At 47.9% G+C, this 24,589-nt stretch overlaps 1 protein-coding gene across 2 annotated transcripts in view; it reads left to right on the top strand.

Annotated features, from left to right (window-relative positions):
- Positions 1–7,132: 7,132 nt before the first annotated feature.
- The window catches only part of NYAP1 (neuronal tyrosine phosphorylated phosphoinositide-3-kinase adaptor 1), a 59,527-nt gene continuing 42,070 nt past the window's right edge, over positions 7,133–24,589 (top strand). Inside the window, exons 1-2 of one of the 2 annotated variants that reach the window (XM_077470906.1) lie at positions 7,133–7,309; positions 18,155–19,056. The gene's annotated coding sequence lies outside the window, so the exon portion shown is untranslated. The remainder of the gene's footprint in view (positions 7,310–18,154; positions 19,057–24,589) is intronic. The other variant, XM_077470905.1, reaches the window with a different exon arrangement.

Here is a 24,589-nt window from a genome sequence, read left to right as displayed (position 1 = left end):
TTGTCCCTGGATCGCTCGTCCCTGGATCGCTCAGGGATCGCTCGTCCCTGGATCGCTCAGGGATCGCTCGTCCCTGGATCGCTCAGGAATCACTTGTCCCTGGATCGCTCAGGAATCGCTTGTCCCTGGTTCGCGCAGGAATCGCTGGTACTGCGATCGCTCAGGGATCGCTCGTCCCCGGATCGCTCAGGAATTGTTTGTCCCTGGATCGCTCAGGGATCGCTCGTCCCTGGATCGCTCAGGAATCGCTGGTACCACGATCGGTCAGGAATCGCTGGTACCGCGATCGCTCAGGAATCGTTCGTCAATGGATCAGTCAGGAATCGCTTGTCCCTGGATCGCTCAGGAATCGCTCGTCCCTGGATCGGTCAGGAATCACTGGTACCGCGATCGCTCAGGAATCGTTCGTCCCTGGATCAGTCAGGAATCGTTTGTCCCTGGATCGGTCAGAAATCGTTTGTCCCTGGATCGCTCAGGAATCGCTTGTCCCTGGATCGCTCAGGAATCGCTTGTCCCTGGTTCGCGCAGGAAACGCTGGTACCGCGATCGCTCAGGGATCACTCTTCCTCGGATCGCTCAGGAATTGTTTGTCCCTGGATCGCTCAGGGATCGCTCGTCCCTGGATCGCGCAGGAATCGCTGGTACCGCGACCGCTCAGGGATTGTTTGTCCCTGGATCGCGCAGGGATCGCTCGTCCCTGGATCGCTCAGGAATCGCTGGTACCACGATCGGTCAGGAATCGCTGGTACCGCGATCGCTCAGGAATCGTTCGTCAATGGATCAGTCAGGAATCGCTTGTCCCTGGATCGCTTAGGAATCGCTTGTCCCTGGTTCGCGCAGGAATCGCTGGTACCGCGACCGCTCAGGGATTGTTTGTCCCTGGATCGCTCAGGAATCGCTGGTACCGCGATCGGTCAGGAATCGCTGGTACCGCGATCGTTTAGGAATCGTTCGTCAATGGATCGGTCAGGAATCGTTTGTCCCTGGATCGCTCAGGAATCGCTTGTCCATGGATTGCTCAGGAATCGCTGGTACCGCGATCGCTCAGGGATCGCTCGTCCCCAGATTGCTGAGGAATTGTTTGTCCTTCGATCGCTCAGGGATCGCTCGCCCCTGGATCGCTCAGGAATCGCTCGCCCCTGGATCGCTCAGGAATCGCTTGTCCCTGGATCGCTCAGGAAACGCTTGTCCCTGGATCGCTCAGGAATCGCTGGTACCGCGATCGCTCAGTAATCGTTCGTCCATGGATCGGTCAGGAATCGCTTGTCCCTGGATCGCTCAGGAATCGCTCTTCCCTGGATCGGTCAGGAATCGTTCATCCCTGGATCGGTCAGGAATCGTTCATCTCTGGATCGGTCAGGAATCGTTCATCTCTGGATCGGTCAGGAATCGTTCGTCCCTGGATCGCTCAGGAATCGCTTGTCCCTGGATCGCTCAGGAATCGCTGGTACCGTGATCGCTCGTCCCCAGATTGCTCAGGAATTGTTTGTCCCTGGATCGCTCGTCCCTGGATCGCTCAGGGATCGCTCGTCCCCGGATCGCTCAGGAATTGTTTGTCCCTGGATCGCTCAGGGATCGCTCGTCCCTGGATCGCTCAGGAATCGCTGGTACCACGATCGGTCAGGAATCGCTGGTACCGCGATCGCTCAGGAATCGTTCGTCAATGGATCAGTCAGGAATCGCTTGTCCCTGGATCGCTCAGGAATCGCTCGTCCCTGGATCGGTCAGGAATCACTGGTACCGCGATCGCTCAGGAATCGTTCGTCCCTGGATCAGTCAGGAATCGTTTGTCCCTGGATCGGTCAGAAATCGTTTGTCCCTGGATCGCTCAGGAATCGCTTGTCCCTGGATCGCTCAGGAATCGCTTGTCCCTGGTTCGCGCAGGAAACGCTGGTACCGCGATCGCTCAGGGATCGCTCTTCCTCGGATCGCTCAGGAATTGTTTGTCCCTGGATCGCTCAGGGATCGCTCGTCCCTGGATCGCTCAGGAATCGCTGGTACCACGATCGGTCAGGAATCGCTGGTACCGCGATCGCTCAGGAATCGTTCGTCAATGGATCAGTCAGGAATCGCTTGTCCCTGGATCGCTTAGGAATCGCTTGTCCCTGGTTCGCGCAGGAATCGCTGGTACCGCGACCGCTCAGGGATTGTTTGTCCCTGGATCGCTCAGGAATCGCTGGTACCGCGATCGGTCAGGAATCGCTGGTACCGCGATCGTTTAGGAATCGTTCGTCAATGGATCGGTCAGGAATCGTTTGTCCCTGGATCGCTCAGGAATCGCTTGTCCATGGATCGCTCAGGAATCGCTGGTACCGCGATCGCTCAGGGATCGCTCGTCCCCAGATTGCTGAGGAATTGTTTGTCCTTCGATCGCTCAGGGATCGCTCGCCCCTGGATCGCTCAGGAATCGCTTGTCCCTGGATCGCTCAGGAAACGCTTGTCCCTGGATCGCTCAGGAATCGCTGGTACCGCGATCGCTCAGTAATCGTTCGTCCATGGATCGCTCAGGAATCGCTCTTCCCTGGATCGGTCAGGAATCGTTCATCCCTGGATCGGTCAGGAATCGTTCATCTCTGGATCGGTCAGGAATCGTTCGTCCCTGGATCGCTCAGGAATCGCTTGTCCCTGGATCGCTCAGGAATCGCTGGTACCGTGATCGCTCGTCCCCAGATTGCTCAGGAATTGTTTGTCCCTGGATCGCTCGTCCCTGGATCGCTCAGGGATCGCTCGTCCCCGGATCGCTCAGGAATTGTTTGTCCCTGGATCGCTCAGGGATCGCTCGTCCCTGGATCGCTCAGGAATCGCTGGTACCACGATCGGTCAGGAATCGCTGGTACCGCGATCGCTCAGGAATCGTTCGTCAATGGATCAGTCAGGAATCGCTTGTCCCTGGATCGCTCAGGAATCGCTCGTCCCTGGATCGGTCAGGAATCACTGGTACCGCGATCGCTCAGGAATCGTTCGTCCCTGGATCAGTCAGGAATCGTTTGTCCCTGGATCGGTCAGAAATCGTTTGTCCCTGGATCGCTCAGGAATCGCTTGTCCCTGGATCGCTCAGGAATCGCTTGTCCCTGGTTCGCGCAGGAAACGCTGGTACCACGATCGCTCAGGGATCGCTCTTCCTCGGATCGCTCAGGAATTGTTTGTCCCTGGATCGCTCAGGGATCGCTCGTCCCTGGATCGCTCAGGAATCGCTGGTACCACGATCGGTCAGGAATCACTGGTACCGCGATCGCTCAGGAATCGTTCGTCAATGGATCAGTCAGGAATCGCTTGTCCCTGGATCGCTCAGGAATCGCTCGTCCCTGGATCGGTCAGGAATCACTGGTACCGCGATCGCTCAGGAATTGTTCGTCCCTGGATCAGTCAGAAATCGTTTGTCCCTGGATCGGTCAGAAATCGTTTGTCCCTGGATCGCTCAGGAATCGCTTGTCCCTGGATCGCTCAGGAATCGCTTGTCCCTGGTTCGCGCAGGAAACGCTGGTACCGCGATCGCTCAGGGATCGCTCTTCCTCGGATTGCTCAGGAATTGTTTGTCCCTGGATCGCTCAGGGATCGCTCGTCCCTGGATCAGTCAGGAATCGTTTGTCCCTGGACCGGTCAGGAATCGCTTGACCCTGGATCGCTCAGGAATCGCTTGACCCTGGATCGCGCAGGAATCGCTGGTACCGCGATCGCTCAGGAATCGCTCGTCCCTGGATCAGTCAGGAATCGTTTGTCCCTGGATCGCTCAGGGATCGCTTGTCCCTGGATCGCTCAGGAATCGCTGGTACCGCGATCGCTCAGGAATTGTTCGTCCATGGATCGGTCAGGAATCGCTTGTCCCTGGATCGCTCAGGGATCGCTCATCCCTGGATCGCTCAGGAATCGCTGGTACCACGATCGGTCAGGAATCGCTGGTACCGCGATCGCTCAGGAATCGTTCGTCAATGGATCAGTCAGGAATCGCTTGTCCCTGGATCGCTTAGGAATCGCTCGTCCCTGGATCGGTCAGGAATCGCTGGTACCGCGATCGCTCAGGAATCGTTCGTCCCTGGATCAGTCAGGAATCGTTTGTCCCTGGATCGGTCAGAAATCGTTTGTCCCTGGATCGCTCAGGAATCGCTTGTCCCTGGTTCGCGCAGGAATTGTTTGTCCCTGGATCGCTCAGGGATCGCTCGTCCCTGGATCGCTCAGGAATCGCTGGTACCGCGATCGCTCAGGAATCGTTCGTCCATGGATCGGTCAGGAATCCTTTGTCCCTGGATCGCTCAGGAATCGCTTGTCCATGGATCGCTCAGGAATCGCTGGTACCGCGATCGCTCAGGAATCGCTCGTCCCTGGATCGCTCAGGAATCGCTCGTCCCTGGATCAGTCAGGAATCGTTTGTCCCTGGACCGGTCAGGAATCGTTTGTCCCTGGATCACTCAGGAATCGCTTGACCCTGGTTCGCGCAGGAATCGCTGGTACCGCGACCGCTCAGGGATTGTTTGTCCCTGGATCGCTCAGGAATCACTGGTACCGCGATCGGTCAGGAATCGCTGGTACCGCGACCGCTCAGGGATTGTTTGTCCCTGGATCGCTCAGGAATCACTGGTACCGCGATCGGTCAGGAATCGCTGGTACCGCGATCGTTTAGGAATCGTTCGTCAATGGATCATTCAGGAATCGCTTGTCCCTGGATCGCTCAGGAATCGCTTGTCCATGGATCGCTCAGGAATCGCTGGTACCGCGATCGCTCAGGAATCGCTGGTACCGCGATCGCTCAGGAATCGCTCGTCCCTGGATCGCTCAGGAATTTTTTGTCCCTGGATCGCTCAGGAATCGTTCGTCCCTGGATCGGTCAGAAATCGTTCGTCCCTGGATCGGTCAGAAATCGTTCGTCCCTGGATCGCTCAGGAATCGTTCGTCCCTGGATCGCTCAGGAATCGCTGGTACCGCGATCGCTCAGGGATCGCTCGTCCCCGGATTGCTCAGGAATTGTTTGTCCCTGGATCGCTCAGGAATCGCTGGTACCGCGATCGCTCAGGGATCGCTCGTCCCCGGATTGCTCAGGAATTGTTTGTCCCTGGATCGCTCAGGGATCGCTTGTCCCTGGATCGCTCAGGAATCGCTGGTACCGCGATCGCTCAGGAATTGTTCGTCCATGGATCGGTCAGGAATCGCTTGTCCCTGGATCGCTCAGGAATCGCTCGTCCCTGGATCGCTCAGGAATCGCTGGTACCACGATCGGTCAGGAATCGCTGGTACCGCGATCGCTCAGGAATCGTTCGTCAATGGATCAGTCAGGAATCGCTTGTCCCTGGATCGCTTAGGAATCGCTCGTCCCTGGATCGGTCAGGAATCGCTGGTACCGCGATCGCTCAGGAATCGTTCGTCCCTGGATCAGTCAGGAATCGTTTGTCCCTGGATCGGTCAGAAATCGTTTGTCCCTGGATCGCTCAGGAATCGCTTGTCCCTGGTTCGCGCAGGAATTGTTTGTCCCTGGATCGCTCAGGGATCGCTCGTCCCTGGATCGCTCAGGAATCGCTGGTACCGCGATCGCTCAGGAATCGTTCGTCCATGGATCGGTCAGGAATCCTTTGTCCCTGGATCGCTCAGGAATCGCTTGTCCATGGATCGCTCAGGAATCGCTGGTACCGCGATCGCTCAGGAATCGCTCGTCCCTGGATCAGTCAGGAATCGTTTGTCCCTGGACCGGTCAGGAATCGTTTGTCCCTGGATCACTCAGGAATCGCTTGACCCTGGTTCGCGCAGGAATCGCTGGTACCGCGACCGCTCAGGGATTGTTTGTCCCTGGATCGCTCAGGAATCACTGGTACCGCGATCGGTCAGGAATCGCTGGTACCGCGACCGCTCAGGGATTGTTTGTCCCTGGATCGCTCAGGAATCACTGGTACCGCGATCGGTCAGGAATCGCTGGTACCGCGATCGTTTAGGAATCGTTCGTCAATGGATCATTCAGGAATCGCTTGTCCCTGGATCGCTCAGGAATCGCTTGTCCATGGATCGCTCAGGAATCGCTGGTACCGCGATCGCTCAGGAATCGCTGGTACCGCGATCGCTCAGGAATCGCTCGTCCCTGGATCGCTCAGGAATTTTTTGTCCCTGGATCGCTCAGGAATCGTTCGTCCCTGGATCGGTCAGAAATCGTTCGTCCCTGGATCGGTCAGAAATCGTTCGTCCCTGGATCGCTCAGGAATCGTTCGTCCCTGGATCGCTCAGGAATCGCTGGTACCGCGATCGCTCAGGGATCGCTCGTCCCCGGATTGCTCAGGAATTGTTTGTCCCTGGATCGCTCAGGAATCGCTGGTACCGCGATCGCTCAGGGATCGCTCGTCCCCGGATTGCTCAGGAATTGTTTGTCCCTGGATCGCTCAGGGATCGCTTGTCCCTGGATCGCTCAGGAATCGCTGGTACCGCGATCGCTCAGGAATTGTTCGTCCATGGATCGGTCAGGAATCGCTTGTCCCTGGATCGCTCAGGAATCGCTCGTCCCTGGATCGCTCAGGAATCGCTTGTACCGCGATCGCTCAGGGATCGCTCGTACCCGGATCGTTCAGGAATTGTTTGTCCCTGGATCGCTCAGGGATCGCTTGCCCCTGGATCGCTCAGGAATCGGTCATAACTGGATCACTCAGGAATCGTTCGTCGCTGGATCACTCAGGGATTGCTCGTCCCCGGATCGCTCGTACCTGGATCACTCAGGGATTGCTTGTCCCCGGATCGCTTGTACCTGGATCGCTCAGGAATCGCTCGTCCCCGGATCGCTCGTACCTGGATCGCTTGTACCTGGATCGCTCAGGAATCGCTCGTCCCCGGATCGCTTGTACCTGGATCGCTCAGGAATCGCTCGTCCCCGGATCGCTCGTACCTGGATCGCTTGTACCTGGATCGCTCAGGAATCGCTCGTCCCCGGATCGCTTGTACCTGGATCGCTTGTACCTGATCACTCAGGAATCGCTCGTCCCCGCATCGCTTGTACCTGGATCGCTCAGGAATCGCTCGTCCCCGGATCGCTCGTACCTGGATCACTGGTACCAAGATAGGTAAGATGCGATTTGTTGTCACACGCACAGGTAGCCCCCTCCCTCGCCGTCACACACGCAGCGATCGCCGTCCGCCCAGTGAGACAGAAGAAGGTTGGGTGTCACGCTCGCCCATAGAACGCGTTGCTCCCGCACACCCAATAGACGCTTCTGGTGACAAACACAGGCAGAGCGAGATCAGACAGCCGCAGTGTGCTCCCCCCTCCCCCCCTCCCCGCACACAGACCCCCTCCCACCCTCTCCGCTCATCCCAGCTCTCCGCCGCCCGCCCGGTAACCGAGGTAAGAATGGAGGAGGAGGGGGGGAGGGGGGGACACCGAGAGTCGCTCAATGGAGGAACCCAACGCCACCGACATCCCATATCACACACACAATCGCCATCTCCATCCGTAGACAGGCCTGACCTCCCCAACCTGTCCTCCACCGGGGGCCACCGGGGGCCACACCACATTATTATCTCATCAATAATCAGCGTTATTATCATGGGGGGGGGGGGGAGAGAATGACAGCCATCCGTAATACAACAGAGAGAGCGAGGGGGGAGGGGGGATTATTTATCAGAGATTATACCTACAGGAGACAACGCGAGCAACTGGGAGGGGCCTCACCGTACCGTGCTACTGCGTATTATATATCCGTGTGTCCTATACACCCCATTATATATATTATATATATCCGTGTGTGTCCTATACATCCCATTATATATATTATATATATCCGTGTGTCCTATACACCCCATTATATATATTATATATATCCGTGTGTCCTATACATCCCATTATATATATTATATATATCCGTGTGTCCTATACATCCCATTATATATATTATATATATCCGTGTGTCCTATACACCCCATTATATATATTATATATATCCGTGTGTGTCCTATACATCCCATTATATATATTATATATATCCGTGTGTCCTATACACCCCATTATATATATTATATATATCCGTGTGTCCTATACATCCCATTATATATTATAAATCCGTATGTCCTATACACCCCATTATATATATTATATATATCCGTGTGTCCTATATACCCCATTATATATATATTATATATATCAGTGTGTCCTATACACCCCATTATATATATTATATATATCCGTGTGTCCTATACATCCCATTATATATATCCGTGTGTCCTATACACCCCATTATATATATTATATATATCCGTGTGTCCTATACATCCCATTATATATATTATATATATCCGTGTGTCCTATACATCCCATTATATATATTATATATATCCGTGTGTCCTATACACCCCATTATATATATTATATATATCCGTGTGTCCTATACATCCCATTATATATATTATATATATCCGTGTGTCCTATACATCCCATTATATATATTATATATATCCGTGTGTCCTATACATCCCATTATATGTTATAAATCCGTATGTCCTATACACCCCATTATATATATCCGTGTGTCCTATACATCCCATTATATATATTATATATATCCGTGTGTCCTATACACCCCATTATATATATTATATATATCCGTGTGTCCTATACACCCCATTATATATATTATATATATCCGTGTGTCCTATACACCCCATTATATATATTATATATATCCGTGTGTCCTATACATCCCATTATATATATTATATATATCCGTGTGTCCTATACATCCCATTATATATTATAAATCCGTATGTCCTATACACCCCATTATATATATTATATATATCCGTGTGTCCTATATACCCCATTATATATATATATTATATATATCAGTGTGTCCTATACACCCCATTATATATATTATATATATCCGTGTGTCCTATACACCCCATTATATATATTATATATATCCGTGTGTCCTATACATCCCATTATATATATTATATATATCCGTGTGTCCTATACACCCCATTATATATATTATATATATCCGTGTGTCCTATACATCCCATTATATATATTATATATATCCGTGTGTCCTATACATCCCATTATATATATTATATATATCCGTGTGTCCTATACACCCCATTATATATATTATATATATCCGTGTGTCCTATACATCCCATTATATATATTATATATATCCGTGTGTCCTATACATCCCATTATATATATTATATATATCCGTGTGTCCTATACATCCCATTATATGTTATAAATCCGTATGTCCTATACACCCCATTATATATATCCGTGTGTCCTATACATCCCATTATATATATTATATATATCCGTGTGTCCTATACACCCCATTATATATATTATATATATCCGTGTGTCCTATACACCCCATTATATATATTATATATATCCGTGTGTCCTATACACCCCATTATATATATTATATATATCCGTGTGTCCTATACATCCCATTATATATATTATATATATCCGTGTGTCCTATACATCCCATTATATATTATAAATCCGTATGTCCTATACACCCCATTATATATATTATATATATCCGTGTGTCCTATATACCCCATTATATATATATTATATATATCAGTGTGTCCTATACACCCCATTATATATATTATATATATCCGTGTGTCCTATACATCCCATTATATATATTATATATATCCGTGTGTCCTATACACCCCATTATATATATTATATATATCCGTGTGTCCTATACACCCCATTATATATATTATATATATCCGTGTGTCCTATACATCCCATTATATATATTATATATATCCGTGTGTCCTATACATCCCATTATATATATTATATATATCCGTGTGTCCTATACACCCCATTATATATATTATATATATCCGTGTGTCCTATACATCCCATTATATATATTATATATATCCGTGTGTCCTATACATCCCATTATATATATTATATATATCCGTGTGTCCTATACATCCCATTATATGTTATAAATCCGTATGTCCTATACACCCCATTATATATATCCGTGTGTCCTATACATCCCATTATATAATATATATCCGTGTGTACTATACACCCCATTATATATATTATATATATCCGTGTGTCCTATACACCCCATTATATATATTATATATATCCGTGTGTCCTATACACCCCATTATATATATTATATATATCCGTGTGTCCTATACATCCCATTATATATATTATATATATCCGTGTGTCCTATACATCCCATTATATATATTATATATATCCGTGTGTCCTATACATCGCATTATATGTTATAAATCCGTATGTCCTATACACCCCATTATATATATCTGTGTGTCCTATACACCCCATTATATATATTATATATATCCGTGTGTCCTATACATCCCATTATATATATTATATATATCCGTGTGTCCTATACATCCCATTATATATATCCGTGTGTCCTATACATCCCATTATATATTATATATCCGTGTGTCCTATACATCCCATTATATATATATTATATATATCCGTGTGTCCTATACATCCCATTATATATATATTATATATCCGTGTGTCCTATAACACCCCATTATATATATTATATATATCCGTGTGTGTTCTATACACCCCATTATATATATTATATATATCCGTGTGTCTTATACACCCCATTATATATATTATATATATCCGTGTGTCTTATACACCCCATTATATATATTATATATATCCGTGTGTCTTATACACCCCATTATATATATTATATATATCCGTGTGTCTTATACACCCCATTATATATATTATATATATCCATGTGTCCTATACACCCCATTATATATATCCGTGTGTGTTCTATACACCCCATTATATATATTATATATATCCGTGTGTGTTCTATACACCCCATTATATATATTATATATCTGTGTGTTCTATACAGCCCATTATATATATTATATATATCCGTGTGTCCTATACACCCCATTATATATATTATATATCTGTGTGTCCTATACACCCCATTATATATATTATATTATATATCCGTGTGTCCTATACACCCCATTATATATATTATATATCCGTGTGTCCTATACATTCCATTATATATATTATATATATCCGTGTGTCCTATACATCCCATTATATATCTGTGTGTTCTATATACCCCATTATATATATTATATATCTGTATGTGTTCTATACACCCCATTATATATATCCGTGTGTTCTATATACCCCATTACACTATACATCCCATTATATATATTATATATATCCGTGTGTATTCTATACACCCCATTATACTATACACCCCATTATATATCCGTGCGTGTTCTATACACCCCACTATATATATTATATATCTTACATACATTGTATGGTATACAGTATATACAATCCTGATGTATTACTACCATATGGATGATGTGTAAAACTACAACACTGCTACTATAGGTTGGTGTGAATCAATCATCTCATATATCCAGAGATGTTCCATATTTCCTCTTCTTATCACCCCCTTTACTCCTCTATTTCTATTGCAACTTCTCACCTTATTATCCCCCCTTAAACTCCTCTACATCTACCCCAAACTCTCTCCTTATTACTCCCTATTACTTCTTCATATCTGCCCCGACCTCTCTCCATACCCCACCTCAATATTCTGTTACTTCTTCATTACTCTCTTACCGTTGTCCTAGACGACTCTGTATCTACCCCACCTGTCTCCATACTCTGCCGCTTGGCTAAGATCAAGTGTAGTATCTGTTCTTCTCAGTTGCCAGAGGAGGCGCTGTGCTGACTGCCCCGTGGATTAGGGAGGCAGCTATGCCAATCCAATGGTGTAATGGTAAATCAGATGGTTAGGACTGGTGGACCGATCGGCCTAATGCACGTGGAGGCCGGGGGTCCGTCTGGGAAAGCGGGAAGGGGAGAACCTCTGGTGAGGATGGGTGCTGAGCTAGTCTGGCAAGAAGCCTGGGTCTTCCTGACCTTTTGGCTAGGATTGGTGTGGTCTCTGTTCCTGCCAGCGTCCGGTGGAGGAGCTGTCACCCTGACCTTTGGGCGGGTCGGGGTGTTGCCATGGAAATCCACTGGTATGTTGGGGGCCTGGAAGGTTAGTATTGGTGGGAGCCGAATCAGGACGTGGTTTTCCCAGAGAAAACTAGAAGGGCTCGCTATCTGGCAGGGATGGGGGCTGCACTGGTCTGGCTGAAAGCCAGCTCCGAAATAAGCCTGTGGTGAATGTCCCTCTGGAGTGGCAGTCCAGGGGTTCCAGGGGTGCCGTAACTTCACTGTGAGTGAGGGTCACATTGATTTATGGCACCAAGGTCACTGCACTACCACACACTTTTTTCACACCTGCCTCTTGGGCGGAACCTTGTGGCTAGGACCAAATGGATTTTTTATTCCTGGTCAAAGGGCCGGTCATTGTATTGCACAATGGCACTTTCACCTCCTCTCTCCACTTCCTTTCCCCACTTTATAATTTATTGCCTGTTTTGTCTTTTTCTTGTTGTACACGTTTTTGCACGTGTGACTGGTAGGGTGTAGGTCTTCGGGCCTGCGCTGAACATCTTGGGAGGTGGTGGACATGGCCTTCCGGCTTAGTTCACCCTCTCTCATGGGGTCTCCCTTCTGGGGGAGCCCCATCTAGTACTTGGGTGGGTCTGTCTCGGCAGACCTTCCAAAGATTGGGGTCCGTCTGGTTTCGGCCAGATGGATCAAGTGTAAGTACCTCAGTCCTCGTCTGGAGCCTAACGCCCTGATGGATCAGGGTCAAGGTCCTTCTCCTTTGGAGGACTATGTGTACATTTTGTGTATCACGCTTTATGTGTGTGCACTTGTTTTGGCAACAGGTGGAGTTTTTGGAGTGTGTTCACACACCATGGGCTTTAAAAAAAACTGTCTCCATACTTAATTATATACTGCTCTATATCCAAACTGTCCTCATCCTTACTGCCCCCTATTACTTCTCTATATCTACCCTACCTATCTTCCTATTTCACCCCTCTATGTCTTCTGCCTCAACTCCACTCCATAATGCTCCACCTTTTTATCCTTGTTTCATCTCTCTATTTGTCTCCTGTTATTCATAATGCCCCATTTCTACCCCACCCTGTGCCTACCACTCATGTTTATCTGCCTCACCTCTCTTCTTATCTTATCCCTATTGGCCCCACCTCTGTTCTTACTGACTACTATTAACTCTCTTTATCCTTCCCACCTTTCTCCTTACTCTCCCTTTTTTTTACTTCTTCATCTACAGAGGGACTACATTTGCCCCTCTGTATCTATTCCACCCCTCTTCTTACTGACCACTATTGCCCCACTGTATCTATTCTATCCTCTTCTTACTGACTACTATTGCCCCTCTTTTTCTATCCCTCCCTCCTCTTGCTGACTACTATTGCCCGTCTGTATCTATCCCACCCTCTCCTTACTGACTACTATTGCCCCTCTGTATCTATCCCACCCCTCTTCTTACTAAATACTGTTGCCCCTTGTTAGCTATCTCACACCCTCTTCTTACTGACTACTATTGCCCCTCTGTATCTATCCCACCCTTTTCTTACTGACTAATATTGCCCCTCTGTATCTATCCCACCTCTCTTCTTACAAAATACTAATACCCCTTGTTAGCTATCCCACCCCCTCATCTTACTGACTACTATTGCCCCTCTGTATCTATCCCACCCCTATTCTTACTAAATACTGTTGCCCCTCATTAGCTATCCCACACCCTCTTCTTACTGACTACTATTGCCCCTCTGTATCTATCGCACCCCTCTTCTTTTACAGACCACTATTGCTCCTCTTTATCCCATTCCTCTTCTTACTTACTACTATTGCCCCTCTGTATCTATCCCACCCCTCTTCTTATGGACCAATATTGCCCCTCTGTATCAGACTTCTCTTCTTACTGACTACAGTTGCCCCTCTTTATCTATCCCATCCATTTTCTTCTGCCCATTATTAGCAACCCCACCCTCTTCTAACTGACTACTATTACCCCTATATTTCTATCCTACTCCTCTTCCTACTGACAACAAATTACCCCACTTTATCCCACCCCTCTTCTTACTGACTGCTATTACTCCTCTTTATCTATTCCACCCCTCTTCTTACTAACTAATATTGCCCCTCGTTATCCCACTCCTTTTTCTACTGACTACTATTGCCCCACTTTATATATGCCATCACCCGTTTTACTGACTACATTATACTCCTTATCCCACCCCTTTTTTCACGTACTACTATTACCCCTCTTTATCTATCCCAACCCCTTTCTTACTGGGTACTTTTGTTCCTCTTTATCTACCCCACCCTCCTTTTACTGACTACAATTGTTCCTCTCTTTCTATCCCACCCCTTCTTCTTACTGACTTCTATTGCCCCTATGTATCTATCCCATGCTTTTTTCTTACTGACTACTATTGCTCCTCTTTGTCTATCACACTCCTTCTTCTTTCTGACGACTATTTCCCCTCTGTATCTATCTCACCCCTCTTTTTTCTTCCATTGCCCCTTGTTGTCTATTCCACCCCTGTCCTTACTGACTACTATTGCCCCTCTTTATCTATCCCACCCCTCTTCTTGCTGACTACTAGACATGTGCATTCGTTTTTCGTCCCAATGCATTTTCGACCGAATTTCAGTTATTTTCGTTATCGTTTTGACAAACGATAACGAAGGCACAGAGTCCGAAAAACAACATAAATAAATGCTTTATTTTCATTTTCGTTTTGACACAGTTCGATACAGATAGGAGATTCGACGTGACTCTGACAATAACAATCTGTGTCTATTGAATTTGTATCATAACAGTCCATTCATTCACACAGGGGCAACACGACTTCCAGCACGACTTTGGGAGGAAACGTGGACAAGACTTGAGTGTGAATCACAGCGTGACTTACAACACGACTTTAATATAAAAAAAAACGGCATGGGTTCCCCTTCAAGAGCATACCAGGCACTTCAGGTCTGGTATGGATATTAAGGGAAACCCCATGCCAAAAAAAAAAAATGGCGTGGGGGTCCCCCTCAAAATCCATACCAGACCCTTATCTAAGCACGCAACCTGGCAGGCCGCAGGAAAAGAGGGGGGAACGAGAGAGCGCCCCCCCTCCTGAACCGTACCAGGCCACATGCCCTCAACATTGGGAGGGTGCTTTGAGGTAGCCCCTCAAAGCACCTTGTCCCCATGTTGATGAGGAAAAGGGCCTCATCCCCACAACCCTGGCCGGTGGTTGTGGGGGTCTGCGGGTGGGGGGCTTATCGGACTCTGGAAGCCCCCTTTAACAAGGGGACCCCCAGATCCTGGCCTCCCCCCCCCCCGTGTGAAATGGTAAGGGGGTACAAAAGTACCCCTACCATTTCACCAAAAAAGTGACAAAGTGTTAAAAATGACAGGAGACGGTCTTTGACAATTCCTTTATTAAAGTCTTCTTTCATCTTCTTTCCTCATCCTTCGGTTTCTTCCTCCGATCCACTTCTTCCTCCGATCCACTTCTTCCTCCAATCCGCTTCTTCTTGCTCCAGTGTTCTAGTCCGGCATCTTCCTCCACGGCGTCTCTTCTTGGTTCACGGGCCGCTCCGTGCAATGGGAGGCTCCCGCTGTGTGATGCTTCTCTTCTTCTGACAGTTCTTTTATAACGGAGGGTGGGGCCACCCGGGGACTCCGCCCCCCCCAACGCAGGGGCCCGTGCGTCAGAGGGGGCGGGGTCACTGGGTGGTCCGCCCTCTATTATAAAAGAACTGTCAGAAGAAGAGAAGCGTCACACAGCAGGAGCCTCCCATTGCACGGAGCGGCCCGTGAACCAAGAAGAGACGCCATGGAGGACGATGCCGGACAAGAACATCGGAGCAAGAAGAAGTGGATCGGAGGAAGAAGTGGATCGGAGGAAGAAGTGGATCGGAGGAAGAAACCGAAGGATGAAGAAAGAAGATGAAAGAAGACTTTAATAAAGGAATTGTCAAAGACCGTCTCCTGTCATTTTTAATACTTTGTCACTTTTTTGGTGAAATGGTAGGGGTACTTTTGTACCCCCTTACCATTTCACACGGGGGGGAGGCCGGGATCTGGGGGTCCCCTTGTTAAAGGGGGCTTCTAGATTCCGATAAGCCCCCCGCCCGCAGACCCAAACAACCACCGGCCAGGGTTGTGGGGATGAGGCCCTTGTCCTCATCAACATGGGGACAAGGTGCTTTGAGGGGCTACCTCAAAGCACCCTCCCAATGTTGAGGGCAGGTGGCCTGGTACGGTTCAGGAGCGGGGGGCGCTCTCTCGCCCCCCCTCTTTTCCTGTGGCCTGCCAGGTTGTGTGCTCGGATAAGGGTCTGGTATGGATTTTGAGGGGGGCCCCCACGCCATTTTTTTTTTGGCGCGGGGTTCCCCTTAAAATCTATGCCAGACCTGAAGGGCCTGGTATGGATTTTGAGGGGGACCCCCACGACATTTTTTATTTATTTTTTCTTGGCACGGGGTTCCCCTTAACCACTTCAGCCCCGGACCATTTTGCTGGTCAAAGACCAGACCACTTTTTGTGATTTGGCACTGCGTCGCTTTAACTGACAATTGCGCGGTCATGCCACGTGGCTCCCAAACAAAATTGACGTCCTTTTTTTAGCACAAATAGAGCTTTCTTTTGGTGTTATTTGATCACCCCTGCGTTTTTTTTTTTGCGCTATAAACAAAAATAGAGCGACAATTTTGAAAAAAACGCATTATTTTTTAACTTTTTGTTATAATAAATATCCCCCAAAAATATATAAAAAAAAAAATTTTTCCCTCAGTTTAGGCCGATATGTATTCTTCTACATATTTTTGGTAAAAAAAAAATCGCAATAAGCGATTATTGATTGGTTTGCGCAAAAGTTATAGCGTTTACAAAATAGAGGATAGTTTTATGGCATTTTTATTAATAATTTTTTTTTTTACTAGTAATGGCGGCGATCAGCGATTTTTTTTTTATTTTTTTTATTGTGACTGCGACATTATGGCGGACACATCGGACATTTTTGACCATTGTTCTTTATACAGCAATCAGTGCTATACAAATGCAGTGATTCCTGTGTAAATGACACTGGCAGTGAAGGGGTTAACCAGTGGGTGGCAGTGTAAGGGTTAAGTGTTCCTAGGGGCGTGTTATTAACTGTTGGGGGCTGGGCTTTAATTTAGTGAACACTGATCTCTGCTCCAATCACATGGAGCAGAGATCAGCGTCACTAGTTGCTAGGCAGAACTGGGAGATGCTGTTTACAACGGCATTTCCTCGTTCAGCCGCCCCGTGAGACGATCACGGGTATGCCCGTGGCGATCGAGTCCGTGGGACCCGCAACCGGACTCACGGGGGTCCTGACCAGCACGCAAGCGCGCCGGCGGCGGCGCGCTCATGATTGCAGGGCGGCAAATTTAAAGGAACGTACAGGTACGCCCATTTTCCTGCCCGTGCTATTCTGCCGACGTACATCAGCGTGCACTGGTCGGGAACCGGTTAATATCCATACCAGACCCGAAGGGCCTGGTATGGAATTTCGGGGGACCCCCACGCATTTTTTTTTTCTTAATTTATTTTTTTTCTTAATGCTAATGCTAACATGACCTGTGTGCAATGCAAATAGCCTTAAAAAAACCCATAGAAGATGTACAACATTAGAATCCTACTATAGCTTGTAGTCGAAATATTTGACCGGGAATGTATGATTGCAGCATCATAAGTGAGTTTCGCTGCTCCGTCGAATCTTCTTTAAACATTCCGACAGACACCATAAGCCTTCAATGACAGATTCGACCGTAATTCATTTGAATTTTCGGGCGAATGCAATTTTTTTATGAAAAACAAAATAAATAAAAACGAATTTCGGGAGTAACTAAATACATTTATTTTTCGGACGAAAACGAAATTCCGAAACGAAATATTTCAGTGTCCACATGTCTACTGACTACTATTGCTCCTGTTTATCTACCCCACTCCTCTCCTCACTACCCTCTATTACTCATTGTCATCTGCCCCTCCCACTTCTCACTGACTACTAATACTCCTTTTTATCTGCCCCGCCTCCTGTCCTCCTTGTCTACTATATCTACTAGATCTTCTGAATTAAGGTAGCTTAAACTATCACCTATTCACTCAAAACTAAAAAAAAAAAAATGGTTTGGCTTTCCACACCTAAAATATTTGACCAATATTTTTATGTTTTATTCTAGACGTCTTCCATCCTCTATGTCTCAGAATCCCACTCCGATGTGACCGAGACCAGCAAATCAACATGTTGCCATCATTGGGTGAAGATATTAAAATGGGGTACCAAGAGGTTATTTATGGTCTACAAAACGATGACGTGTCCTTATTCCCAATGAAATGGTTTATATGAGCTTTCCATTTTGTGTCCACCAGCTCCTCCTATGGTTGTCGACTTTGGACCAAAACACCACATGCCCCAGCATTATGACACAAGATCTTCCCTCTTCTATGAAACTCAATGGGAGAGTATTCGTGGAGAACAATGACTACCATGTCCAAGATGTGATATCATTCCGTCCCTGCTATAGGAAAAAACTGGCCGGATCAATCGTTCGGTTGGCTTCTTAGAAGCCCCTATTGGTTCCTGGTTAAACAAACATCCTTCGTTGGAAATGTCTTCTCCTTCACAAACCTAAAAGGACTATTTTCCAGGGACACCATAAAGTTCCCTCACTATATTCTTCTTTTGCTAAAAAAACGACCCCAAAGGATTTCCGTGGAACCATGGGTTTCAGATGACTATAACTTAATAATAGCAAACCTACGTTGGCCTAAGGAAGAAAACTGGACTACAAAAACCAAAACTCAACATGTATCCTTAGGTTCTCATGAATTCTTTGGATAGTTGTCCAGTATAGAAAAGGGTTCTAGATCTGTGGACTAAAACCCCATTCATGCAAAAGACCTATGGTCTGATTTGGTCCGTCGCTCTTGGAGGGTTGGGAAAGGGTCTATGTGAATGGAAGAGGATGTGGTTGGTGACCTCCTAGCTACAGCCAGGGTGGTTGGTTGATTCTACGTTAGACCAATGCGGTATCAGGGGATATGGCTGTGGGATGAAGATGCCAGACTGAGGCTCCAAAAGGTGGGTCAGTTTAAATGTTTATCCTTGAGTAATGTATGGATACATTGATACACCTTACATCAACCAACAGAAATGAGCGATAAGAACTATTGTAGCTTAAAAAATAAAATATAAAAAAATTAGAGTAAGGTAAGGGTGAAGCACTTTCAATATGTTGGGCTAAATTTTGACCTTCAGATCACCTCTAACTCCATTGTGAATGTCCTAGGCCCAATTACTCAACAAATAGAGGTTGATTTACTAAAACTGGAAAGTGCAAAATCTGGTGCAGTTCTATATGGAAGCCAAATAGCTTCTAAGGTCAGCTTGTTCAATTAGCTTTGACAAAAAAAAAAACCTGGAAGCTGATTGGTTTCTGTGTAAAACTGCACCAGATTTTGCACCCTCTAGCATTAGTAAATCAACCACACCATGTCCCAGGCACATTCATGGGCTGAACAAAATGCATACTAAATGGATGAATAAATTTTTTCACTTGAATGTTTTACATCAGAGTGACCATTACAGTCCTCCTTGTATCAGGGTACCTATAAGAAATCCCCTTACATCAGAGGCCCCATCAGAGTTCCCCATACATCAGGGTTCCCATCGGAGCCCGTCTTACATCAGAGTCCTCATCAAAGTTCCCCTTGCATCTGGTTCCCCATCAGAGTCCTCCTTACATCAGAGTCCCATCAAAGGCCTCCTTACATCAGGGTCCCCTCAAAGGCCTCCTTACATCAGGGTCCCCTCAAAGGCCTCCTTACATCAGGGTCCCATCAAAAGCCTCCTTACATCAGGGTCCCCTCAAAGGCCTCCTTACATCAGGGTCCCATCAAAAGCCTCCTTACATCAGGGTCCCACCAGAGCCCCCTTACATCAGGGTCCCATCAGAGCCCCCTTACATCAGGGTCCTATCAGACCCCCCCCTTACATTAGATTACCCAACAGAGCCCCCCTTACATCAGTTTCCCATTAGAGCCCCCCTTACATCAGTTTCCCATTAGAGCCCCCCTTACATCAGTTTCCCATTAGAGCCCCCCTTACATCAGGATCCCATTAGAGCCCCCCTTACATCAGGTTACCCATCAGAGCCCCCTTACATCAGGTTCCCATTAGAGCATCCCTGACATCAGGGTACCATTAGAGCACCCCTTAACATCAGGGTCCCATCAGATCCCCCTTACTTCAGGCTCCTATCAGAGCCCCTATACATCAGGGTCCTATTAGAGCCCTCCTTAAATAAGGTTCCCCTATCAGAGCCCCCTTGCATCAGAGTCCCGTTAGAGCCCCCCTTACATCAGGTTACCCATCAGAGCCCCCCTTACATCAGGTTTCCATTAGAGCCCCCTTACATCAGGTTTCCATTAGAGCCCCCCTTACATCGGGGTCCCATTAGAGCCCCCCCTTACATCGGGGTCCCATTAGAGCCCCCCCTTACATCGGGGTCCCATTAGAGCCCCCCTTACATCAGGGTCCCATTAGAGCCCCCTTACATCAGGGTTCCTTCAAGGGCCTCTTTACATCATGTTCCCCTATTAGAGCTCCCCTTACATTAGGGTCCCATTAGAGCCCCCCTTACATCAGGCTCTCATCAGAGCCCCCTTACATCAGGGTCCTCTCAGACCCCCCCACCCTTACATCAGGTTACCCATCAGAGCCCCCTTACATCAGGTTCCCCTATCAGAGCCCCCTTACATCAGGTTCCCCTATCAGAGCCCCCTTACATCAGGGTCCCATCAAAGGCCTCCTTACATCAGGGTCCCATTAGACCCCTATCAGAGCACCCCTTACATCAGGATCCCATCAAAGGCCTCCTTTCAATAGGATCCCATCAAAAGCCTCCTTACATTGGGCTCCCATCAGAGCCCCCTTACATCAGGTTACCCATCAGAGCCCCCTTACATCAGGGTCCCATTAGAGCCCCCCTTACATCAGGCTCCCATCAGAGCCCCCTTACATCAGGGTCCTCTCAGACCCCCCCACCCTTACATCAGGTTACCCATCAGAGCTTCCTTACATCAGGTTCCTATATCAGAGCCCCCTTACATCAGGGTCCCATCAAAGGCCTCCTTACATCAGGGTCCCATTAGAGCCCTATCAGAGCACCCCTTACATCAGGATCCCATCAGAGCCCCCTTACATCAGGTTACCCATCAGAGCCCCCTTACATCAGGGTCCCATTAGAGCCCCCCTTACATCAGGCTCCCATCAGAGCCCCCTTACATCAGGGTCCTATTAGAGCCCTCCTTACATAAGGTTCCCCTATCAGAGCCCCCTTACATCAAGGTCACGTCAGAGTCCTTTACATCAGATTACCCATCAGAGCCCCCCTTACATCAGGCTCCCATCAGAACCCCCTTACATCAGGGTCCTATTAGAGCCCCCCTTACATCAGGTTTCCATTAGAGCCCCCCTTACATCAGGGTCCCATCAAAAGCCTCCTTACATTGGGCTCCCATCAGAGCCCCCTTACATTAGGGTCCCATTAGAGCCCCCCTTACATCAGGCTCCCATCAGAGCTCCCTTACATCAGGGTCCTATTAGAGCCCTCCTTACATAAGGTTCCCCTATCAGAGCCCCCTTGCACCGAGGTCCCGTCAGAGCCCTTTACATCAGGTTACCCATCAGAGCCCCCCTTACATCAGGCTCCCATCAGAGCCCCCTTGCATCAGGGTCCTATTAGAGCCCCCCTTACATCAGGTTTCCATTAGAGCCCCCCTTACATCAGGGTCCCATCAGAGCCTCCTTACATCAGGGTCACCTATCAGAGCCCTCCTTACATCAGGGTTCCATCAAAGGCCTCCTTACATCATGTTCCCCTATCAGAGCTCCCCTTACATTAGGGTCCCATCAGAGCTCCCCTTACATCAGAGTCCCATTAGAGCCCCCCTTACATCAGGGTCCCATTAGAGCCCCCCTTACATCAGGGTCCCATTTGAGACCCTTTACATCAGGGCTGCCCTTACATCATATTCCCCAACAGCGCCCCCCCCCCCCCCCATGCTTACATCAGGTTACCCATCAAAGCCCCCCTTACATCAAAGACAAAGTCCCCATAAGAGAACCCTTACTACAGGGTCCCCTTCAGAGACCCACCTACATTAGAGTCCTCCTTTACATCTGGGTCTTCATCAGAGCCCCCCTTACAATACAGTCCCATCCAGATCTCCTCTTACAACAGAGTTCACCTTAAGCGTCCCCCCTCACATCAGACCCAACCCGAGGCCTGCCTTATATCAGAGTACCCATCAGAGCCCCCCTTACATCCGATTCACCATCAGTAGTCCGCCCTTACATCAGCGTCCCCATCAAAGCCCCCCTTTACATCAGAGCCCTTCTTATATCAGAGTTCACCTTCAGAGTCCCCCCACCCCACCCCTTAGATTTTAGTGGTTCTTTAGAGGTTCTAGTGGTTTCTCAGTCTTAGAATTCCAGGCAGGGGGACATGGAATGTTCCCCTGGGTCCTGTCCAGCTCGGTCACACACCTCCTCCATGTGAGGGTCAACCGCAGGCCCAAATCAGCACTCCTTGGCAGCAAGTCCATTTAGAGGGTCCCTCCGGGAGAGGGAGGATCCTTGCAGCTCTCCAGACTCTTAGGCCCTAATTTCTAGGATAAACAGGTGTTACACTGTCAGCCTTAAAGTGAAGGAGCCTGGGATGGAAGACCATGTAGCAGAAAGTGCCTCAATTCCTAGTGACATGGGCACACCCCCAGAACTACATCTCCCTAGAGCCCTTTCCGTACACACATTGTTGGGACAAGTTTTGAGGAGTCAAAGCAGCAGCATTGTTTTTCTGGGAAAGACATCAACGTGTGTATATGTGGGGGGGACCGAGAAGTGGAGCTTAGCAGGGTCTGACAACAGTAGTTGGAATTTCAGCTCAGTGTTGTCAACTCCAACAGGAGGCTCGCTGGATTTCTGGCAGACCAGCAGGTATTTTCCCACACTTGCAGTGTCTTCAAAGGGGTAAAACTTCAGGAGATCAACATTACATTGGGAAATAGAAATACAAGGGGGCTGTCCAAAAAGGTTTGCGCTTCTGTTCATCCAGTCAGTGTCAGAAACCATGAAATCAGGCAGAGTGCAGTTAAATCGCACTAGTTTAATAATAAAAGTAAAAAAGAACAAACGTAGTCAAAACATAGCCAGAGTTCAGTAACCGGAACGGATAGTCAGCCAAGCCAGAAGTCAGGGATCCATGTAGTGGAACAGCAAGCAGGATCTGGATCCAGAAGGGATGTCACCAAAGCCAGTCTTTAAACAGGAGCGCAGGAGATAGTCTCTGTGATGTTGACCAAGACGAAGGTAGAGAACATCTGGACTGGACGGCTTAAGTAGGCAGGACTGATGAGCAGGATATCATCAACAGCTGAGTAACTGTGGAGAGAGATGGGAACTGGCAATTAGCCGACAGCTGAGCGGCCAGCTCAGAGAAGGAAGGGCTGAGCCCAGCCCTGACAGTCAGGACATTTTTACAGCTCTGCCACATAGCACAGCAATGTCTGACAGGCCAGGAGACTTGCCTTTTTTTCTGTACTACAATTCAGTATTACTTATAAGTCCTGTCTCTCCCCCAGCCTGTGAAAGGAGAGGCAACAGATGATGCGCATCTCTCTGTTACTCTGCTCTTTCTTCCTATCAGCATGCTCCTTGCATAGCAGAACAACTGATTGGCTCCTTGTGCTACTTCCTCTTCTTCTGCCAGTCTGAGCTCTGTTGTACAGGATCAGACACATTGCTTGCATTAGAAAATACATACTGATAATTCTAGTTTTAGGTGCAACACAATCCCTATTTCTCATGACATGTTGCAGTGCCCCCTACCCTGACACCAGGCAGCTCTTCAGATGTCTTTGTTCTCTCTTTCTTCGCCTCTTCTCTGAGCTGGGCGGTCTTTATTAATGCATTATGTCAGCTCCGCTCTCTGCATCATTATATGAATGAAGGGGGCTTCCTCAGGGGCAGGTCCATACTGCCCTGCACTCACAGTATATCCTCGGTCTTCCAGGTTAAATGATGCTGGGCATCATTAAACCTGGAAGACCGAGGACATCTAGAGGAAACAAATGGTACTGCAGAGAGCAGCTCTGGATTGAAGGAGGACATTGAGCATCGTCTATCACTTTCCTCCCCAGACTGACAATACCTGGCCTGCCTCTTTCAATCATGGAGGCTCAGCATCACATGTAGGAATTACCTAGGACAGTCTGAATGCAGTTTGATCCACAAAGAAAAGCCGGCACATTGGTATAAATCAGCAAAGTGGTTGTCTTGTATTTTACAGAGTAAAACACAGACATATCCACTCCAACGCGTTTCGTCTGTTTTGGGCCTTTATCATTAAAGTGTTACTAAACCCACAACAGTAAAAGTAAAGCATGTCTGTTATACTCACTGTGTAACCTAAGCGGATAATCCTCCGCATTGTGTAAAAAATAGGGATGGTCCCAATGTTTGAGTCAAATGTAAGTTTGACGCGAACATCGGGTTTTTGTTTGCTCACAAACTAATAGAACATATGGGGCGTTGTCATTGTTCTCTCTTTCTT

The sequence above is a fragment of the Lithobates pipiens genome, unplaced genomic scaffold, assembly GCF_037356315.1.
Source record: "Lithobates pipiens isolate NorthernLeopardFrog02 unplaced genomic scaffold, aLitPip1_a1.2 Scaffold_8, whole genome shotgun sequence".
NCBI lineage: Eukaryota > Metazoa > Chordata > Amphibia > Anura > Ranidae > Lithobates > Lithobates pipiens.
This window is presented reverse-complemented; position numbering and strand designations above follow the sequence as displayed.